This window comes from Hippocampus zosterae, chromosome 16 (assembly GCF_025434085.1).
Source record: "Hippocampus zosterae strain Florida chromosome 16, ASM2543408v3, whole genome shotgun sequence".
NCBI classification, from domain to species: Eukaryota; Metazoa; Chordata; class Actinopteri; order Syngnathiformes; family Syngnathidae; genus Hippocampus; species Hippocampus zosterae.
Window position 1 is genome coordinate 17,368,330 of NC_067466.1, and position 21,136 is coordinate 17,389,465.

The following is a 21,136-nucleotide window of genomic DNA, read 5'->3' on the forward strand; positions in this document are numbered from 1 at the left end:
ATTTATTTCGTTTTCCTCAAGCTAGTCAAACAAAAGCTAATCGAATGGAAAGCAAATTCCACAAATTCCCAGAACACAAAAGTGCAAATGACAGTTGGGACGCGGGCGCTCGCAATTCATCGGCGGTTATCATTCACGTCAAGTCGCGAGCAAGATGGTCTCCGCCGGCCAAGGCGAGCGCGTCCCGCCTCACGCATAAGCCGTTATCTGGCCGGGCGAAGGCGAGCGCCATCGCTCCCGACGATTTATGCGTCAGCGGCGGCGATTTGCTATCAAGGTCAAGCAGCCAGTCATCCGCTTCCCTGCGAGGTGCTGCGGGTGACGGAGGGAAGACCGCGGCGCTTTGTTTGGAGGCCGATGAAGACATTCCGCCAGTTGGACGGAAGCTTTTACTCCAAAGCGTAAGCTGACGCGCCATAACATTTTGGTCTGCGTTTATCCGCGTTAACGCAAGCATTGTGACAAAGAATGCGACTTGACATATCGTCACCCTCTTCAAAATCATGGCCGAAGTCATCATTTGACATAAAAACGTGTATGTGTGTGTGTGTGTGTGTGTGTGTGTGTGTCAAATTTTTGCTCAGGCCGAGCGACGGCTCACATCTCAAAACTCCGAAATCGAGGTGTCACTGAACTGCACTCATGGTGGCCCGAGCAAAGTTGTAAAAGTGATTGGTGTCAAACTTTTGTAAAAAAAAAAAAAAAAAAGAGAAGGGGACCCGGATGCATTTATAGACAAGAAAAACCTTTGAGCAAAGTTGACTGCAATTCTGCTGCAACACTTTGACAATTTCCTCATCCCCTTTGTTGTTGACGTATTTTGCTGGAATATTCTTCAGATGAGAGTGGCGGGATGTGAGCACGCTGCTGGAAGGCGGGGGATTGGTGGTATGGGGGGTGAGTGTGGGGGGGGCTGTTACCTGACAAGATGACACTTTCTCTTCTGCACATGAAACGGCGCTGGCGGCTTGCACTCAATCAAAGCTTCATTGAAAGGCCTTCAGTCAAGTGCGCGCGCACGCTTTAAAGTTAATAACCGCAACGTTCGAGACGCAAAAGTTCCACAAAGGAAGCGTTATGGAAGGATGTAGCCACAGTTAAAATGTAGGAAACAGCCAATTAGACTCTGCTGGCTGCAAGCCGGTTTGCTAACGTTAGCTAAGAACAACAGACAGTGAATTCTTCCTTCTTTCTTGCGGTTCTTTGTGGCAGTTTTGGCGAGAAACGGCCAACTAGACTTCGATAGCAATAGACGGGTTAGCTAATGTTAGCTAAGAACAACAGACAGTGAATTCTTCCTTCTTTATTGCGGTTCTTTGTGGCAGTTTTGGCGAGAAACGGCCAATTGGACTTCTCTAGCAATTAGTGGGTTAGCTAACGTGTTAGCTAATAACAACAGACGGTGAATTCTTCCTTCTTTATTGCGGTTCTTTGTGGCCGTTTTGGCGAGAAACGGCCAACTAGACTTCGATAGCAATAGGCGGGTTAGCTAATGCTAGCTAAGAACAACACACAGTGAATTCTTCCTTCTTTATTGCGGTTCTTTGTGGCCGTTTTGGCGAGAAACGACCAACTAGACTTCGACAGCAATAGGCTGGTTAGCTAATGTTAGCTAAGAACAACAGACAGTGAATTCTTCCTTCTTTCTTGCGGTTCTTTGTGGCCGTTTTGGCGAGAAACGACCAACTAGACTTTGATAGCAATAGGCTGGTTAGCTAATGTTAGCTAAGAACAACAGACGGTGAATTCTTCCTTCTTTCTTGCGGTTCTTTGTGGCGGTTTTAGCGAGAAACGGCCAACTAGACTTCGATAGCAATAGGCGGGTTAGCTAATGTTAGCTAAGAAGAACAGACAGTGAATTCTTCCTTCTTTCTTGCGGTTCTTTGTGGCGGTTTTAGCGAGAAACGGCCAACTAGACTTCGATAGCAATAGGCGGGTTAGCTAATGTTAGCTAAGAAGAACAGACAGTGAATTCTTCCTTCTTTCTTGCGGTTCTTTGTGGCAGTTTTGGCGAGAAACAGCCAATTGGACTTCTCTAGCAATTAGCGGGTTAGCTAACGAGTTAGCTGATGAAGGCTAATTCTAGCGAGGTCATGAACTAATCTTGTGTTCAAGTTAATGTCTTTAATAAATCTTTAACCCTGGTATCATTATCTTGATCCCGTCTGTGACTTTCAGGCTCCGGGCGAGACCTTTAATAATGATAAAAAACTTTTGAGTCGACTTCCCCTTTATGTTAGCAATTTGGCTAAAAATAGAATCGCGTTCTTTTCCCACGTTGATGGCTCACCTTTGGAATGAGCGGTTTATTTTTGAGCGGTTCATCTGACTTTTCCTTCCTGGCGTCTTTCTTCTGTCGCGGCCTCGCGCATTCTGATTAACGTCGCTCTCGCCTTTGCTTTCTGCCTCACAAATCTGGCAGATGGGAAACCCGCTTCGAGTCAAATAGAGAGGCGACAGAATGAACCGTCCGCATCTGTCTGTTTGACTCATCGTCTCGTTTGTTGTCATTCGCGAAAAACGCAGATGAGCCCGCAATCTTTGACAACCAGATATTGTTTTTAAATGAAGCTCTCATGAGCACGTTAACGGCGTTAGCTTAACTTTTGATATACGCGTCCACACGAAGGGGGGTGGGGGGGAGAAATGAGTTCCATTTACATTTTGATTCCTTGTGATTATCCGCAGTGGAGGCACTTCTCCAAAGTCATTTCACGCATCCGCACTGCTCGGCGCCGAGCGTGGCGCTAACTCTCGCCGCGTGCTCACGTGGGGTTGACTTGGCCGTACGCATACGTGACCAAACATGGCCGCGATTACGTTCCAGGCCACCCCCACAAGAAAGATTTCGTAGAATATGCAGGAAACACATTTTAAAGGACTTATTGATCAAATTTATTGACACACAACCCCCCCCCCCGCCCCCCCCCCACACACACATTATTATGACATTATTTCAAATGGACTATTTGCACAACAATTTGGTTACAGTTTAATTTGAACAAAATGCAAACATTCCTTTTGAAAAGCCTGTGCTGCAAACCCCCCCCCCCCCTCTTCATTGGGGGGTTCCTCATCTTCCTCCTCTTCCTCCTCCTCATCATCATCATCACAAGCTTCATTACCGTTTCCGATGAGCCGCCTCATGCGGTCACGTGTCATTACTTTCAATCATCCGGAGAGTTCCCCCCCCCCCTTCCATCGCCTCGGATGAATTAGCTTGATGATGCCCAGCCGAGGCGGAGCCAAGTAAAACGCGCAACCCCCCCACCAAGAAAATATCCCTCAGAGGCCCGCCTTTTGGTATTCCGCTCGAGGAAGGCGCGGCGAGGATCTCCTCCAGCTGCGAGTTCAATCAGGAGAGACAAATAAAGCAAACGGATTGGATGAGGGCAGCATGAACAGACGGCGGTGTCAGATTACCTCGGGATGCTAGTTTTAACCCCCCCCCCCCTCAAACACACACACACACACAGTCCAGGTAAAAATAAACTCAAGCGCAGAAACAGACAACAGGTAGTTGCGTAATTTGTAACTTTACTATTCGTCCGACCAACGGCGGTCACGCGTCAATCAACGGCTATGAAATTCCTTCGTTCATATATTGAGAAGCGAGATCGTGACAAATCGGTTTTATCCACAAAATCTTGGGAAAAGAAGCACCGGATTACTTTGTACGATGCGACAGAAAAGCTCGACGAGCTCCCGCTGAGGCTATTTTTGCCATTCGTTTTGGCATTCGTCCGCAAAGCCATCAAAGAATCGGCGTCGCTAGAAACGGCGCGGCGTGGAAAAAAATGCGCGTCTTTGCCCACAGGAAAAAAAAAAAAACAACGAACGCCTCACGTGTAATTTCCCTCCTCCCCCACCGCTAAAGTGTTCCCCCGATAGCGTCTTCACGACCGCCGCTTTAAACGCGGACTTTCTCCGACAATGCCTCGGCTCGCATGCATAATGAATTTTTTTTTTTTCCCGCCACGCGCGCTACGCTAGCCGCGTTTCAAAGCGCTCTTTATCGGCTCCCCTTCGGTCGTAACGACGGCCGGGGAGCGAGCGCTCAAACGGCCCGCCTCTTTAACGCCGTCACGCGAAACGAAACGCTGACTATCGTCGGCGATTTAAAACGAGCGAATCGCCAATCAAAAGCAATCGCGCGCGAAAGCAGCCGCTCGGCGCAAATGACGCCTTTCTTGTCCGCGCTGACGGCCAAAACCGCGACGCCAGGCGCTAATAATAGCCGCGGCTGCGCCCAACCAAGTGGGCCTTTGAAATATTACATCACAGCTTTGGCTATAATAATCCTTTTTTTTTTTTTTTTTTTTTTAATGTCCTCATGACAGGAGAGCCGACTTGATTTCCGCCGCGGTCGATGTTCACCTTTGTCCTCCATCAGTTGGAGCTTTGAAAACAAGTATCGATCTTGTTATGGCTCGCCCTTCAAATTAAGAGTAGGCGTGTCGATCGTTCCGCCTTTAATGATTCGGTGTTAATCAGAGCCACCCCCACCCCCCAAAAAAAATGTAATTGCACGTGCCTGCCACTAGTTGTTCTACCAGTGCTTTGAATTGTCTTACTAGTGAGGACAGTGAGGCAGATAAACCCGAAGGCGGATATCGAATAAACGCTCAAACTGTTTTCCACCGTCGCCACTGTCAATTTCGTCGTTACTGAGCCTGCCTGAGCGGGCCTGCGCCTGCCTCCCTCCTTTGCTCTCTCTCTCTCTCTCCCGCTCTCCTCGCCCCCCCCCCCCAAAAAAAAAAAAATCCTCGTCTCGCCACTCACATCGCTGTCCGGATCCACTTGGCGCTCGCCGCCTCCCGCTGCACTCCACCCTCGATTCCCCCCCCCCCCCCCCCCCCCCACACACACACACACACACACACGTATATATGCACGCATGCATTCACACTCTCCTCCACTCTCTGCCTTCCCGGTGCAGACTTGTCAAGAAGAGCAGATGCGACCCGAGGAGCGGCTCTTTTCTTTCTTTTTTTAGAAAAAAAAAAAAGGGGGGGGGGTAAAAACTCAAGCCATGTTGCCGGAACGGCTCGCGTTTTGCCGCCCGTCCAGAGTGGGAACATTCGGCTGGGATTGGAGCAGCAATGATTTTCGCTCTCGCCACTGAAGGGATGCTCAGTTCGGAGCGGGAATACTTCGACTCCCAGAGCGAGCAGATTTAAGGAAGACTGGATGTCAGGGAATTAACGAATCTCCCCCCCCTGGACTTTTTCAACAAGTCAACTTGAGACAAACAAAAAAACAACAACGACAAAAAAAACCCCACGCAAATACGCATCGTCGCACCAGCCAGTTGTTGGCATCTGACTCGGAGGTAAGGCTTTTCGACTCACTCCAAAGTCACTCAGATTTGACTCTTCTGCTGGATTTTCCGGAAAAAAAAGGGAAGTTGGCTCGACCTCGAGGCGTGTGAACCATCACTGGATGCACCGTGTGATTGGTCATGACTGGGGTTTGCTCCGTCCTGCTTGCTATGCATCGTTTAGCGTTTGTAGCAATGAGCATCACTGTGTCGTCTCTGCTCGAAAGAGAAACGGCAGCGAGAGGGAGAAAGCGAGAGGGAGAGGCAGCTGACATGGGCAGGGAGAGCTGCAAAAGGATTTCTCGGCATCCGGTTCCTGAGGTTTTGCCGGGGGCGGGTCGGCAGGTGGTTAAGTGTGAGGAGTTTAAAATTTGACATTGTAAAAAAGAGATGTTTGCTTTTACCGTGATTTTGTTTTCTGCATCAGGCAAGTTTTTTTGTGGCCTTTTCCACAGTTGGTCGAGTTGTTTTTGTCATTTCGAGTCACGCATTTACAAAAACAGGTGTTTGGTTTAATCGGGGATTTATCCGCATCCGGCACCTGAGGTTTGTGTCGTTTTGCCTGGAGTTGGTCAGCCAAGTGTGAAGAGTTTTCAGTTCGGCATTTGAATAAGAGCCGTTTAGTTTAGAAGAGGATTTTGTTTTTTTTCTGCATCCAGCACCGGAGGTTTTGTGGGGTCTGGTCTGCATGTGGTCAAGTTCTTCAGTTGGCAAGGGTTAAGAGTTTTCAGTTGAAATTTGGCATTTAAATCGGGGTTGTTTAGTATTGAAGTGGATTTTTTTGTCTGCATCCAGCACCGGACGTTTTGCGGGGTCTGGCCTGCATGTGGTCAAGTTGTCCAGTGTGACGTGTTTTCTTTTCAAATCTGGGCATTGTACAAAGAGATGTTTTTTTTCCCTCACCCGGCACCTGGTGGTTTTTTGTGGGGTCTGGTCTGCAGGCGGTCTTTTTTGTTTGTTTGTTTTTCCTAGTTTTGACATGATGCATCCAGCGGCTGAGGTTGTTGCAGTCTTGTTTAAACCGACGGTCAAAATAATTTAACTGGATAAAGTTGAGTTGAAATTGATTTTTGTGCATCCATCACCTGTCCTGTTTTTGTGGTTTGGCCAGTAGTCGGTCCAGTTATGTAAAAGTCAAGGGTGGAGAATTTTGTTTCAGTTGTTGCATTAAAAATGTTTTGATTTTCTGCATCCTGCACGTGATTTTGAACTGCGGATTCTGCAGATACAGAATGAGACTCACAATGTTTCTGCATTCGACATCTGATGTGTCTGCAGTCACTCAATTTAATATTTCAATGGTTTTCCTTTTAAATTTGACCTCGTTTTGGAGACCAGCAGAGGAAGGAAGTGGATTATTTTGCATCCAGCACCGGTTTGCATTGCATTGTGGCCTTTGGCAAATAGATGCAACGCGTATGGGAACGAGGTCTTTGGTTTTCCAGGCAACTGAGGTTTTTGTAGTCACGTCTGCAGTCAGTCAGTCAGTCCACTTATTTCCTTCTGTGTGAAGAGTTTTTCTTTTTAGAAAAAACTGACTGACTCAAATGTGGCAGAATTGCAATGAATGTAAATTATTAATACTTCCAGTTGGATTAAAGCTTTGCTCGACTGGCTTTCAAGATGCCTCCCAAAAGTGACATGATTCATAGATTCAATTTTTTTATTTTTATGTTCTTGTAGAGTCGCGTTACACTTTTTGGAATGTTGAACATTTTCAAAAGATCAGGATTGGAATTGGGGTTTTGTGAATTCACCCAAACTGGCGTGCGTCCTTGGAACTTTTTCATGGATAGACAAGTCCACCCATTTTTTTTGTTTTGTGTCAGTCGTGAAGCATTTTTTTTTCCTTTTAACTTTAGTTGGAGAAGCTAATGAATAAGCTTCAAGGGCTTGTTCTTGAGTCCTCTGAAATACATCCAATGGTTGTTTCAATAACACGTAAGAGCGTTTCATTAGCGTGTATGAGAGCGCCGCGCACGTACAGAATCGTATGAATTATACATGATATACCGATAAAGTGTTTGTCATAGAATTAGAGTCAAGATAATAGGGTGCCACTATAGATGCTTCTTACGCGGCTCGTACGCGATGAGCAAAACAAGCGCATGAATGTAAAACCCGCCGCCAGGACGTTAACAATGAAAAATGGCTTGGCATGAATATTTAATGCACGGCGGCGAAAACAAAAACAGCCAGGCGGGCGAGTCCAAACAGCGGATCTGTCGTCGGGCGCTTGCGTTGCCTGCCAACAAACGTGTTTTCTCCCGCCTAAGCCTTTATTTTGCTAATGCGATCAGCTACATCGAAGCAGGAAGCCGAAGGTACGTCCAACATGACTGCACTTCATTTTGAGTGATAAAACCAAAGCGCTTTTATGTGCCGAGTTACAGTTACAAAAAAATAGAATTCTGGTAGCAGTGACTCAAAGCGGCCGTGTTAGTCCTTCGTTATACTCAGAAATGCGTTCCTAAATACGTGATACAATGTGTGGAGATAATTGCCGATGTGTAAGTAAGCCAGGTGAAATATGCTCATTAAATGTACAGCCGGGGCAGCCCGGTAGTCCAGTGGTTAGCACGTCGGCTTCACAGTGCAGAGGTACCGGGTTCGATTCCAGCTCCGGCCTCCCTGTGTGGAGTTTGCATGTTCTCCCCGGGCCTGCGTGGGTTTTCTCCGGGTGCTCCGGTTTCCTCCCACATTCCAAAAACATGCGTAGCAAGCTGATTGAACACTCTAAATTGTCCCTAGGTGTGAGTGTGAGTGCGAATGGTTGTTCGTTTCTGTGTGCCCTGCGATTGGCTGGCAACCGATTCAGGGTGTGTCCCTCGCCTACTGCCCGAAGGCGGCTGGAATAGGCTCCAGCACCCCCCGCGACCCTAGTGAGGATCAAGCGGCTCGGAAGATGAATGAATGAATGTACAGCCACTACGTGCTAGCAATTCCTGCAGCTCCGAAAATCAGGTGACTTGATTTTCGGAGCTGCAGGAATTGCTAGCCAGTTTGTTTGTTTGTTTTTTTCACCACAAATGTGTTCACTCTTACACACTACAACACATGAAATACATTTCTTAAAAAGAAGACAAATTGTTGGATAAGATTTCAGCGGGAATTGAGGACGGCCAGGATTTAATTTGGTCGGAGGACACCCGCAATTCCATTCCGTGGTCGATGGGGTTGACGCAGGAGCCGCTGTTCAATTGCCGCTCCCAACTCACATGCGCCGATGAGTTTGTCGAAAGGGGAATATGATTTGATGAGCTATCGATTTGAAGTAAATCAAGGAGGCGGTGCTTTAAGGGTAGCCCCGCGGTAGCGGAGCAATTTGCGCAATGAGTAATTATTGGAACGAGGCGTTGAAAAATGACCACTTTGGCTAATAGCTGTCAGAAAGGATGTTTTTGTTGTCGTCGTTGAAGAAGCCGTCGTTCTTGTTTTGTCTGGAGATTCTTGGCTGGCACAAGGCCAATCGTAACGATCATAACACCATTTTTTTGTGTTTGCGGCGCTGGCAAATCAGGCGGAAATCTTTTATCTTCACGCAGTTCAGGCAGTCGACTGAAGAGGATCTTTCAATGGAAATGGCCGCTAAGATTGGTCCAAAACAACAAATCCTTTAACTTCCGATCGTCAACCCTCGGTCTTCAATTTAAGTCCAGATCAACCCTAGCGCTAACCTTTGAACTGAGCACTCTGACCCAACACCTTAACCGCTAATTGCTAAAGTGACACGGAAAAACGAAGAACTCCAGCGCCGCAACCCTGGTGACCCTTCAACGTCAACCTTCATAATCCAAATCGTGACTACCCAAAGCCAAATTTCAAGCGCTTAACCCTGAAACTCGCCACCAATTCCTCGAAAGCTAACCCCACGGGCTAATCTCCGGATCCAAGCCTTGCTTTGACCCCCAATGCCCTTAACCCCTTTCATGGAACTCGAATCTTAACCGCTAAGCCCTCACTAGGACCACATGGTCTCAGTCCTCGATCCCATTTGCGAGACGGCCGCCAAACTCACACATCCACTTTCTCTCCTGTGGATTTTGCGCTGGCCTGCACATAAATCCCCGTAATAACGCCATCTTGCGCGGAGCGCATCCACTTCAGACGTGGGAGACGCTCGGCGCGCGACTACATTACGAGCTGTTATTGTGTCTTTGCGCGTGTGTATTTATATCGCCGTCGTCCCGGAGATGTCGTCTACCTCCCTCGAGCTGTGGCGAAAATGAAACGAGCCGGGATTGTAAAATTCATTCATGATTTGATTTTCCCCCATCTCCGCGTGCGCACAATAACGCCGGCGTATCATTGGCGTGCCTGATACGCGAGTCAAATGTCATTCGAGAGACTTGTTTAGGATGACGTGCTCTCTCCCTCAAGCGGTGGCATTTAGTGCGTTTAGCGAACGGATCGCTCGCCGCTGATCTATCTGCCGGCTTCGCAAAAGATGGTCGACTCGCCCCCCCCCCCCCCCACTGCGTTGAATTGAAGAGACCGGCGGGCGAGGTGACCGTATGACGGATGGTCACGACTGACCTGCTGGATGGATGGCCGATTTGACAAACGACCGCAGGATTTTTGATTTTCTGAAGTCGCCTAAGTTTGGTGTGAGTATCTTTTCGGGATAGAGTTATGGGGCGGTCTACAAAATAATCCACGTCTTATTATTTTTTTTCCAGCCCTTTACATAATGCTAAAGTTTCTCTCTATCATCAACCAATAAAGCTTGCGAGTTTTCATCCGTTTAAAGGCGGCTGGCTTATATACACAGCATGTCATTCTTTTGTTTGATGTTTAGTTTGACAGTACATTTTAACTGCGTGTTGCAATAAACATCTCGACGTAAGCGCTTAGCGACAGCCGCTCGTCGTAACTACAAACGCCGCAAGACAACGTGACGGCTACAATCTAAAAAAAAAAAAAAATTTGGGCTACCGTAACCTTGCATCAGTGAATCAAAAACGTATTCAGCGGAGTAACGGGGAAAGTAGTGACGCAAAATACCACAGAGCAGCAACGGGGTCTGCTCATGTTAGCATGCGTCGGGTTTTGAGCCTCGTAGGACCCGCTAGGCTCAACGTTTACCTCAAAACTCAAAAGAGGTTTGGTGAAAATGTGGATCACGTTCAACCACGGCCATTTTGTCGGCCATTTTGTGTCACATATACCTTCTACCGTTGGTTTTTGGTTTTTGGCACCAAGGTTGGAGACACCGTGTCAAAAATCAGTCCAAATCAATCGTACCGTTTGCGGGAAAATTGCTCCGAGCCCATTCATGCCAATTTATTGCGTTTTTAAAAAAAACATTTGTACCAGACATCTTGACACCGCGTGAAGGCGCATCCGAATGTAACCTGCGGCTGGCTCGGAGGGTCTTATATCTGCCGCCACCTTGGTCCGTGCATCATCAAAAATCGATATGGGATTCCCTCTCAAAGTCTCTTGGGGCCTGCGTCCGTCTTCCTCCACCACAGTCGGTTAATTTGACAAACCGCGGAGCGCGCGCCGAGAGTTTGAGCGCGGCGGCGTTTAGTCATCGGGAGGCAATTAATCCGAGCAACAAGCAGCCTGACGGGAATAAACTGTGAAGGAGGGATGTCTCGGATCAATGTTTGGAAAACACACGAGGGGGGAATTGAGAACAAATGGAGAGATTAAATGGGATGCAAAGGTCATGTTTTGTTTTGGGGGGGGGTTGTTTTTGTTTTTTGTTGCTAATGTCCCATTTTGACACGACAGGAGGCACACGGGTGAGCCTGCCAAGCGTTTTAAATTATGCATCCGTCGACTTTTGGACGAGATGAGTCACGGCATATGGATGTACAATCTGTATTAGGACATGATGTCCCCCACGCTAGCAATGGCGAGTGAGCCAATATGCGGACGCGCCACCTCGGAGCTCCTCGAATTCGTCTCGATATAGCCGCGGGTTTGACAAGCAGATGCGAAACGACTTTTGAGGTTGTCAGCATGTGTCGCGGTGGCAGCTGTGAGCGAGCACACGTCACACCCCTCCCACCCCCGCTCTCAAAAATTCCTTCACCGCCCGACCCATCCACCTCCCCACCCCAATTTGGCGTTCAATGGCGAGTCGTCCCGACTGCGACGCCAACTTCCGCCGAAAATGCAAATCCCTCGCCATCTTGCAGCTAACGCTCCGTCGACTTTGCGTGGTTGACATTTTAGAGCAACATGAGCAATGACCCCAAAATGAGCCCGAAATGGCCCCGACAGCCTAAGATGATAGACTTCCCGTCGCATTTGCCAACACAATCGTGAACGACATTCAGAAGTGGATTTCCTTTGAACGAAACGCCGGCTTCTTCATTTGACTTCCCGCACCGGAGCGGGAGCTACGGAGCGAGTTAGCTTAGCACTTAGCATTCCCTCAGTGGATTCAAACTAGTGAAATTGAGGCAGGCTGGCTTTTATGCTCACATGACAAGGTCAATCCAAGCCCTGGAACCAAAAGTGTGACACTCTCAAGCAAAAAAAAAAACTGAATGCGTGCAGGATTTGATTATTTGCGAGTATTCGATCCGCCGCTCCTCCAAGCCAAAGTGCCTCAAGCTGGCCTCTCCAAAAACAACAAGCGGAAGCACTCGGCCAGAGCTCATTAAAACCACCCGAGCCTTCGTTTCCCGCTGCCGCAGCCTGCGGTCACTCCGGCCGGCACCTGTAACCTGCACCAGGTGGCAAGAAGCAAAAAAAAAGAATCCCGATGAAAACACAAAACCTGATTTGGAACCGAAGGCCCCCTGATTGGATTTTTAGGACGTGGAATTAAACGAGCGAGGGAGGGACGGGAGGGCGACAGGGCCGGATATAAAGTCTCGAACTCCAATTAAGGGAGTTTAGTGCGTCCGAGGGAGGGGAGAGGATGGCGAATAAAAGCTTTTTTAACAAGCATACGCACTCATTCAACTCCCCCGTCTGGAGGAAGCCGCTTCCAGGGAAATGATTGAACGGTCGCGACGGAATAACTGCTCTTCTGGAATATCTTGTGAGTGCAGTCCTCACATTTTTTTTTTTTGGTAAATATTTTATCTTCTAATGGGACAGCCCTGAAGAAAGGAAACCTTGCTACAATATGAAGTTGTGCAGTTCGTAATAAAAGTGTACATTTCCTCTTCAAGTAACAAACAACAACAACAAAAGTGAGTCCACCCCTTGGGGAAAATGTCCAATTTGGACTAATTAAGATAAGATAAGATACGATAAGATAAGATATCCTTTATTTGTCCCACACTGGGGAAATTTACAGCCTCCAGCAGCAAGAATGTAGGTAGAAAAAAGAAATTAGCTATTTTTTTATCTATTACACTCGTTACTTAGGCGGCACGGTAGTCCAGTGGTTAGCACGTGGGCTTCACAGTGCAGAGGTACCAGGTTCGATTCCAGCTCCGGCCTCCCTGTGTGGAGTTTGCATGTTCTCCGGGCCTGCGTGGGTTTTCTCCGGGTGCTCCGGTTTCCTCCCACATTCCAAAAAACATGCGTGGCAGGCTGATTGAACACTCTAAATTGTCCCTAGGTGTGAGTGTGAGTGTGAATGGTTGTTCGTCTCTGTGTGCCCTGTGATTGGCTGGCAACCGATTCAGGGTGTCCCCCGCCTACTGCCCGGAGACGGCTGGGATGGGCTCCAGCACCCCCCGCGACCCTAGTGAGGATCAAGCGGTACGGAAGATGAATGAATGAATGACTCGTTACTTAGCATTGAGTTCGTTATCGAATCAAATTTTAAAAGTGTATTTGCTACCTGGCAACGTCACCCAAAATAATGGAAGCATTACAATTTGATGATGAATTTAAAAAAGTATCAGGAAACGTTTTGTTGGGTTGCGCGAATCAAAAAAAAAAAATCACGGAAACTTTTATCAATCAGATTTTAAGAGTTGTTTTCCAGCCATTAAACAAATTACAAGTCATCATTTGGCCAGGAAATTGCTTTAATGACCAATCAGACGGCCCCAATGTGCTTTTGCGGTTACGTTGCGTAATCATGTTGGCTTTCATACAAAACATAATATTAGCCAAGAATGACTATTTTCGATTGTCTATTGAAGCCATCCAGTCATTAAACAAATTATAAATGGTAATTTGGCCAGGAAATGGCTTCAATGACAATCGTGTGCTTCTACGGTTAGGTAACCTAATCCTTTTGGCCATTAGACAAAATGTAGCATTAGCCAAAACGGCACCTTTGTTGCTTTTCCCTTTTGTGAGTCGGGCTAAAAAAATCTTTCCATTCTTCTCCCTGACATCAGAGAAAAGCAGTGTGGCGCATTTCGCTCGTGGCGCCCACCGCTCAGATGCTCTCCAAGCTTTTAGCAAAAAGCCGCAAGCCACAATTTGGATGACTTAAGCCTCGCTATTCGCACGTAAAGCCCGACAAAGATTTAACTCGGGCTTGTTTACAATACATTCATGCTCCCATATTTTCATTTTAGAATTTATGAACATATGCTACGTCTTTTCGTTACCCGCGCATGCTAGCTCACGTCGCATCTCGCCATGCTCTCGTGTTGTAAATGCGAAAAATGGGCTTTCCCTTTTCCAGCAATCCATGTTGTGTTTCGGCGGCGATTTTCTCAGGTAATTTGCGACGCCACCACCCAAAAAAATAATAAAATTCCTGCTTTACGCTATTCTGGAGGAGCCTGTTAGGGTTTCTCCAAACCGCCCACCCTGGCATCCGTGTCCGCAGCTCAGCGCTGGCTTTCCATTTGTATTCTTTCCCAAGACGAGCCGGCCTGTCGATATTGGCTGAATATATCAATCCGCACGACCCGAGGCGGAGTGCCGTGCGGATGGAGCCAAATATCTACAGCGGATCAATGTTTTTGCCGCAAAGCTCGGCTCATTTTTTTTGCACTCCTCGATGATGATGATGATACAAAAACTGCCCCCCCAACAAAAAAAAATATTCCTTTGGGTCTCAATTGGATACATTCCTAGTATGAGCCTCTGAATTTGCCCAAAATGGCCGCTTGAATCGCTCCATCGCTCAAACTGCTGCTACTATTCATTGGCGCTATCACGTGGATGAAACAATTTACTTGTCCGTTTATTATTGTGATGATTATCATTTGATTCAGATTGATTAATTCCAAGGGCCCATAGGTTGCCCTCACTTGTTCTGCTGGAACCATCTGCGACTTCTGTTTTTTTTTTTTTTTTGGTCTCAGCTGTCAAGTCTTGGAAAAATCTGCTTTCTGTCTCCCGGCGGCTCCTCGGGCCGCCGCCTTCCAATTATCATACGGCGGCTCAGGAAAAAAAAAAAAAAAAAAGTCTGTGAAGCATCTGAGGAGCTTTTTGACCGTGAGCTGATTCGCAAGCTAGCTAACGTTAACCGGGGCAAATCAGATGAATCACTGCTCACCGTGCCCCCTCCACTGCGCAGCTTTGATACCAGAGCTACAGTATGAAAACGACGCAGCTCTGCTTACCTTTTGGCTTTGCCATCTTATAGCTTGAAAATAGCACCGAATCACCCAGCTGAGCCGTCGAGTCATGGGCGGAGCTTCAAATATCGCCCCGAGAAATGAAAGAGTTATGCCGGTGAGCGTTGTAGATGCTCTCAAAGAGTAACGCGGCAATTTTTAACCGGATTTTGGACCGTCGACTGCGATAATCAATTCATCTGTTCATTCTCGTGTTGTTTTCATCAGTATAAAACAAACGACAGTAATCCATCTTTTCAGTGCGCATTTTCTGCCGCAAGGCCGGCCTGAAATTATGCAACCGCTGCTCATTTGTGCGAAATTGTCGCCACTCGCATTAGTGACTAATGAGGAGCTTGAATAAAATAAATAAAGAGAGCAATCATAATTAAAGCCGCAAGCGCTGACAACGGGGCCCTCGAATTTCATTTTCCGGTGCCGCATCCTTGAAGCGATCATCAAACGTTGACAACCGCGCTCCACCCGCACACATTTGACAGCCTCTGCAAAACGAATTGCGAAAATCGCGGCGGCCCTTTATCAAGGATGCTTGCTCGCAACTTGGTCACTCGTAGCGCTAAAGTACGAGCGCTCAACTTTGGCCAAATTGCCACGGTTCTGTTCTATTCTTGTCCTTGTCACTTTTTCGTGTGGAGGATAAACACGGCGACCAAGTTTTGGGTCCATTTTCCAAAGCATCGTCCGGGACGATTGTTTTTCAAGCCGAGCTTTGAATTCACTCCAAAATGGCCGCCTCAAAAACAAAATGGCGGACTTTCTGTTCTGTTCTTGTCCTTGTCACTTTTTTCGTGTGGAGGATAAACACGGCGACCAAGTTTTGGGTCCATTTTCCAAAGCATCGTCCGGGACGATTGTTTTTCGAGCCGAGCTTTGAATTCACTCCAAAATGGCCGCCTCAAAACCAAAATGGCGGACTTCCCGTTCTGTTCTATTCTTGTCCTTGTCACTTTTTTCGTGTGTCTCCTAAGGATAAACACAGCGACCAAGTTTTGGGTCCATTTTCCAAAGCATCGTCCGGGACGATTGTTTTTCGAGCCGAGCTTTGAATTCACTCCAAAATGGCCGCCTCAAAACCAAAATGGCGGAATTCCCCGTTCGATTCCGCGCATAATTCCTTGAGACTTTTTCATGCTTGATCGCTGACGTGACTCCCGAATTTCGTGTCGGTTTGGTGAAACTAATGTCGGGGGTCTGATTCTGTTTATTTATTGATTTATTTTCTTCCGGGGGAGGGCGGGAACAAGCTCGTAACCTTTAGCATTCTGTGGGGACCCGGAAAGCTAAAGGCAGACTTATCCTAGGGCTCGGGGCTAATGACCATCAAGTGAATATACATCTCGGCACCGTCCCGAGCTCTAAATCTGCAGCAAAGAGCTTCCCCTCCATCACGGGCGGCGAGCCAGCGGCAGATGATTTAACGGCGTTGTAAAAAAATGCGGTCCGGGACGGAGGCGGGGAAAGTCGCACCTTCAGCGGTAATTTGTTTCTCCCCGGAGGGTCCTCCAACGCCGCTTTCCCGGCATGCACCTGCCCGCCGCCGCCGCCGCCGCGCTCGGAATCCGTCATCGGCGTGCCGCGCGGCGCCGGCGATGAATGGCGAGCGGCTCATTTATTTGCACGGCTTCTATTATCGTATGCTCTTATTGCTCTCGTCCGCGTTGAATACTGATTCTCTTTTTTACGAGCACTCTGGCTTCTCGCCGGAGAATCGCATGCCACATTCTGCTCGCCTTTAATCCTTTATTTACTCTGGAAAAATGGGATGCTGTATTTTATTTCGGGGGGGGGGGGGGGGCTTTAGTATTGCAACATTTCTTTGTATTCATTTTTATAAATATTTCTTGATTTTTGAGGTATTATTACTCTCGAGAGAACAATGAAAAATGAAAATACATTTCCACTAACTTTTTGGGGATTTTCCGCAAAGTTACTGCAAAGCATATTTGTATTCCTTTTTTTTTTTTATGTCAAAATTCTTTGCGGCACACTCCTACAAGTTCACCATCATTTATTCATTTTTAACTGTAAAAGTGAAATCGTAAAGTTGCTCCGATGACACTTGGACAAAAAAAAAAAGAATCGCTACAGTTCAGTTGTATTTAACTTTGTTTTGTAATACTTTTTAATCGATTCAGTTTGACCCCCGATAATCAAGCGCAGTGTTACTGTTCTAACGGCGCACAATGTATACAATATATCAGATTTTTTCTTTTTTTAATATAAACATTGGTGACACCTTGACACCTGAGTCGTGTCAGGCCGCAAAGCCGTCAGAGCCGCTTTTTCAAATCCCCGAGCGAGCGACAAGACAGCGTCTCGTTACCACGGCTTCAATCCCACGAACCCCGAGAGAGGCCGACAGCTCGTCAGGCTGAGTGACAGCAGCGCGGCGGCGGCGTTGCGTGCGTTTGCGGCTGCGGGCGAGACTTACTTCGGACGGCGTTGATGGATCGACGGGAAGTGGAGATTGTTTCCTTCCAACGCATAATCCTGTTTTTCTTAATGGTCAGTCAAAAAGAAAGAGAGACGCCATTAAATACACAACTTCCTTTTACTTCGCGTCAAACATTTTAGCTAGCTAACGGCTAACGGTCACCACTGGATGCTACCCAGGAAGTCTCTCGCTAATGAACAAACTCACAAACAGATCCAAATGTTTAATACTTAATACTTGCTCACTTCTTTTTTTTTTAATATCCTCCCATTTGCAACCTTTTGCCCTCAAAGAGCCCTCCCCCCAAAAGTTCAAGTCATGTTAATGAATTCCGCATCAGAGCAGATTAGAATCCCCTAAAAAAACAAAAAAAGTGCTTATCATCTCTTTGTTTATGAAGACTGAATGAAGATGGAGGGGAGGGGGGGGCTACTTACTTAGCATTCATAAGTAGCTCGGCGAAGCGAGATAAGTCTTATCGGTCGACCGTTGCGGGACGTAACTTAGTCAAACTGTATTCACTGACTTCCCGAGAAATGTTTTGCATTTTAGCTCCAAATTACTGCACACTTGTTATCTCCCGCTTCAAAAATGTCATATTTTAACCGAATGACTGAAGCTGCCTCGGATATATTAATTTATTCACGTGAGAAGAATGCATTCAATTTTGGGAAGGATTTGAGAAAAGGACACCGTGGGGATTCCTAAATGGACCTTTTTGACCCATTTACTTCTTGCTCATAGGCTATATATATATATTTTTTTTTAGCTCAAGACCCGACAAGTCTTTTAAATTTGAAAGAAAAAAAATCTACATTCGTTTGTGTTGTATTTGAGCCATTGACAAGAGCTGGTGAACTCTATTTTGTCATTTTGAAGTTAACGATGAAATGAAGACGGAGCTGATGAATCCTGGTCAAAAATGAGGTTTAGTTCCAATTTTGACACATAGGGGGCAGTCTAGTATTTACACTCAGCCCTTTTCCTGATTCACCTTTGCAACGAAGAAGCCCGTTTCCAAGATGGCCGCGCCCGTGAACGCTTCACATCTCACAGACTCCACACTCGCACTCGACTCAGAATGTAAGTAGTCTGAATATGAATGAATGTTATTTGTCATCAATCGTGCAATGCTCATATCTTTGAAGGTGTTTTGAACGAAATTTAACCAAAGGAAAAACACAATCTCTGCATTAAAAAAAAAAAAAAACGATTTGCAGCCCTACAATTTACAATGCCCCAAAAAATGGCGGAGCGCACGCACCCAAGTCATCCCAATCCTCCAAAATTCTTTGCCGCAAGTGGGAGGGTAGAACTGTCATTTGTAAAATACAACACAAGGTGAATAAAAGCAGGCTTTTTTTTTTTGTTACAATGAAAGGAAAGAACATCCTTGAAAATTACAAATGCATATGCCGTGCTATCTTATTCATACGGTATTTAAAAAAACAAATCAAGGTTTGCATATTCAGAACAGAGTTGCCTCTGTTCTGGGAAGCGGCAAGATATAAATGAAAAAAAAAACGTGTGCCAGGAGGATGAAGTCTTTCTTTTTTTCTAAAGGAGCCTTTTTTTTAATTGAAGACATATTTCGCTAAGAATAAAAGAAATGGAAAAAGTGCTCATTAAATGAGAAGTTAGTTTTTCAGAAAGGAAATCATTTTTGTGGAAAAAAATAGTGCCAGCATTTTTTTAAATCAAAAATGTTACAAGAAAGGTCAAATCTGATCATAGTAAAAAAAAAAGAAAAGTCATCCTTCAATAACATTTTGCAATGATTTTTTTCACCTACGTTTTTACTCGCTAAAATAAAATTTTATCTCAGGAAAAAGAAGTCCTAGTTTCCTATTAAAAAAAAAACTGATTTTATTTGAAAGGGAGAAAAAAGACCTTACCTTACAAGACCAAGGGTAAAGTTATATTTTATACTTTTTAAACGTCCCTTGACGCCTTTGTTTGAGTTGATCCAGGCAGTCTCCAGCGTGCGGCGTGCTCCGAATCTGCGCCCGTGTCTTCCGACGTCGACTCGTGTTAGCTCCCCCTAAGCCGATTTAACGGTGACATCCGACGGCGTTCCACTTGTTATTTCTTACTGGCAGGTAGCGCGCATTAGCCGCTTTAAAAAAAAAAAAAAAAAGCTCACGTGGAAAATAAGGGATTATTTCACCTGCCTGCTGTCCCAAAGGACCACCTGTGCATCCATATCTGAGAAAAGCCTGTCGGGGGGGGCTTCACGATCTGGTTTCAAACTTAAAGAGAAAACAAGTCAAGTCAAGTCAAGTCAAGTCAACAGTATTTATAGAGCACTTTCAAACAGCCATCGCTGCATACAAAGTGCTGTACATATACATATAACATATACAATAAACAGTAAGACGAATCAGTAATAAGTAATAAGTAATAAGGCGGTAGAAAGCACCAAGCAGTAAAACCAATAGCAAATCTAAGTCATGCTGAGTCAAACGCCAAAGAATACAAGTGATTTTTGAGGAGGGATTTAAAGATGGGCAGCGAGGAGGCTTGCCGAATGTTCAGTGGGAGGTCATTCCAGAGAGATGGACCAGCAACAGAAAAGGCTCGATCCCCTCTGAGCCTCAGTTTAGTTCTTGGTACGTCTAGCAAAGAGTAGTTGAACCGTAGCTTTGCCTTTCAAAAGCCAACCTATCTTAAAGCCAACATGTGACCATCGAAGGGAACCTCCAGCCATGTTTGCGGCAGGTGATTTGAACACAAATGGTCCAGCAGCACATGTAGACTAACAACATAGCGAAAAACAGTATTTATTCTTCTGCTTGGATGCTTCATTCTGCCCCAACTCACATTTTTACAACCTCCTCAAACATTTTCACTTTCTTTCTCGTTATCCACAAAAAAATTCGATAGATGCGGCTTTTTGCAAAAAAAAGTTGTTGTTTTTTCTCTCATTTCCTGCTGAATTCCAATCAAATCCTTTGTTGTTTTTTGCACTTTCTTCTCATCGACTTTGGACATTTCTCCCAAATGATGTGAGGGATGCAAAATGTTGCACGTGAGAGGTGAGCCCACAAAAAAAAAATGTCGGAAAAATGTGCCAAAAAATGTGGAATTATTTTAGAATATAATTCAAAGTCGTCTCCTTTGTAGAATGCGGTTTTATTATTGTCGGGTGCCATTTTATTCCCCCCCTTTGTGGAAATACATTTTTTTTTCTCCTCTATATTTGGATTTTGTGGCGTCCCGCCAGGCGTCGTCCTCCCGCCGTGCTCTCTTTCCACCGCGTCACGGTCTCAAGCGGCGTCAGTCAGCCTCAACATTCCGGGCGGGTTGCTGAGGTCGCGCATCCATCGCGGGATGAGTCTTGCCGGTGCACTTTTAATTTTGACGCCACCGTCATCCTCTCCACTCCCGAATTGACTTTCAGACGGGATGATGCGGGCGCCCTTGCCGCCGTCGCTTTATCCCGTGTTTTTATTTAGAGGAAGTCAGACCGGACGTGAGGACACGCAGATTCTATTCCAGCCTTCCCGTTCTATTATTTCCCGGTAACCTTCGCGCCAGCGTCTGTTGGCTGCCCTTCACCAAGATCAGGCCTCTAAGCCTGTTAGCCAGATAATGCAAAAAAAAAAAAAAAAAGTTCCGAATTGTTGCCGGGAATTCGTTCCAGGCCTACTGGCGAGCGAGAAAACCATGATAGATGCTACAAAATAAAGCAGTAAACGCATCGTACTGGTTTTAATCCTTGATATGACGGTTAAGTTTATTATTTGGATCATATTTTGATTTAATGCTGTTAGACTTGAACTATAAAAAAAAAAAAAAAAAAAATTCAAGTCTGGAAATGTCTATATGGAATGTCTATCATGTATATTTGAATCACAGTTTGGGTCAAATTCTTGATTTTGAGTTTGCTATCGTCATATAGAGAGACCGTTACAGTCCGCT

At 46.1% G+C, this 21,136-nt stretch overlaps 1 protein-coding gene across 4 annotated transcripts in view; it reads left to right on the forward strand.

Moving 5' to 3' along the window:
* The window catches only part of sgcd (sarcoglycan, delta (dystrophin-associated glycoprotein)), a 111,593-nt gene that overhangs the window by 27,937 nt on the left and 62,520 nt on the right, over positions 1 to 21,136 (forward strand). For 2 of the 4 annotated variants that reach the window (XM_052046406.1, XM_052046402.1), the window contains exon 1: positions 4,850 to 5,332. The exons of 1 other annotated variant lie outside the window; for it this stretch is intronic. The gene's annotated coding sequence lies outside the window, so the exon portion shown is untranslated. Of the gene's footprint in view, positions 1 to 4,849; positions 5,333 to 18,247; positions 18,299 to 21,136 lie in introns of those variants that run through there. One more of the 4 variants, XM_052046404.1, reaches the window with a different exon arrangement.